This window comes from Sminthopsis crassicaudata, chromosome 1, assembly GCF_048593235.1.
Source record: "Sminthopsis crassicaudata isolate SCR6 chromosome 1, ASM4859323v1, whole genome shotgun sequence".
NCBI classification, from domain to species: Eukaryota; Metazoa; Chordata; class Mammalia; order Dasyuromorphia; family Dasyuridae; genus Sminthopsis; species Sminthopsis crassicaudata.
In genome coordinates, this window is record NC_133617.1 from 139,781,435 (window position 1) to 139,783,380 (window position 1,946).

Genomic DNA, 1,946 nt, shown 5'->3' on the forward strand with positions numbered 1-1,946 from the left:
CTCTCTCTCTCTCTCTCTCTCTCATCTCTCTGTCTCTGAGTCTCTCTCTCTCTCTCTCCTCTCTCTCTCTCTCCTCTCTCCTCCCTCTCTCTCTCATCTCTCTCTCTCCCTCTCTCTCTTCTCTCTCTCTCTCTCTCTCTCATCTCTCTCTCTCTCCTCTCTCGTCTCTGAGTCTCTCTCTCTCTCTCTCTCTCTGTCTGTCTCTGAGTCTCTCTCTCTCTCTCTCATCATTCTCTCTCTCTCTCTCTCTTCTGTCTGTCTCTGAGTCTCTCTCCTCTCTCTCTCTCTCTCCTGTCTCTGGCTCTCTGAGTCGTCTCTCTCTCTCTCTTCTCTCTCTCTTCTCTCTCTCCTCTCTCTCTCTCTCTCTCTCCTCTCTCTCTCTCTCACTTTCTCTCTCCCCACCCCCGTCTCTGTCTCTCTCTCTCTCTCTGTTTCCTCTCTCTCTCTCTCTCTCTCTGTCTCTCTGGTCTCTCTCTGTCTCTCTGTCTCGTCTCTCTCTCTGTCTCTGTCTCTCTCTGTCTCTGTCTCTCTCTCTCTCTCTCTCTCACACACACACACACACACACACACACACACACACACACACACACTCATAAGCTACTTGAGAACAAGAATTATGTTAAACTTTCTGCAAAGACAAATACTTCCTTGAATAGTTTGTTGTTTAGTTGTTTTTTAGTTATATCTGTCTCTTAGCAAAGATTAATAGAGTGGTTTGACATTTCACTATTTATTAATTTTACAGATGAGGAAACGAGGCAAACAGGATTAAGTGACTTTCCAAGAGGGCTCATAACTAGTAAGTGTCTGAAGCCACATTTAAACTCGGATCTTTCTGACCTCTACACCTATTACTCTATCCACTGTACCATCTAGCTACCCATTGCACAAATTGGACACTTAATAAATCCTTGTTGAACTGAAATGACACCAATGTTGACAAGGGAAGAGAAATGTTTTCATTGTGGTGAAAATGGCAACTTGGCAATGTGCAAAGGGACCGTCATACTCTCCAGATCTAGCTTCTTGTTGTAGGAAGGGGAATAGATTGGGGGAGCAGGGAATGGATATGGGTTAACTATATCAATGTGAGCATAAGACCTTTGTATTTTTAAAGTCAGCTTTTGGTGTTAAAACCCTTTTATCTTTGGGTTGCATCCCAAGAAAACTGAACTAATGAAATTATTTCTCCAAGAGAAACAGGGCACTGTGATAACCTTCAGCTTCCTGTTTAATAAAGATGAGCTTTCCATCCCACTGTGGAAGGAGTAAATGAAAAAAAATGAGCAAAAAAGCTCACCTTTACTTTTCTGCAGTAGATGACCAGATGTTATTAAGAGGAGAGGTTAATGGTATGAGAGAAGAGGATTATGGACTTAAACATAGAACTAAGTTTGTCTCTCTCTTGGCTTAAAAGTTCTTTCATAATGAATTTCCTCACACAGTTGGAGTTATTAAGCTTTTATCTAAATCCATCTTTTGAAATGGTTTGAACTCAGATTAAAACTAATTTAACATGCAAAATTGCTGAATAAAAATAAATTATGAAGCCACAAAATTTAATAATAACTGCTTTTCTAAGCATCAGAATTATAGTTTGAATAAAACCTTAACTTAGGGGTCTCATGAGAATTCATATAGAACTTTGAAAGGACTGAAACTCACAAATCCTTTTCATACTGTAACTAGACTTCTATCTAAGTGTAGAATGTTTTGTATGATGTGAATGCCAAAAGAGATATGACTCCTGACTAGTAGAGAGGCTGCTAAAAGCAAAAATTCTTTTTTCCTGAGTAACAGATTTTTAGAGTTGAATCAGGCCTTCTTTGAGGGGCAGAACCTTTCCATTATATGTCATCACCCCTAGCCCCTTCTTTGTATGTTGGTATCCATCAGAGCATCCTATATATGCTCTGAGGATTAGGATCCTTTCTGTTACACTCAGA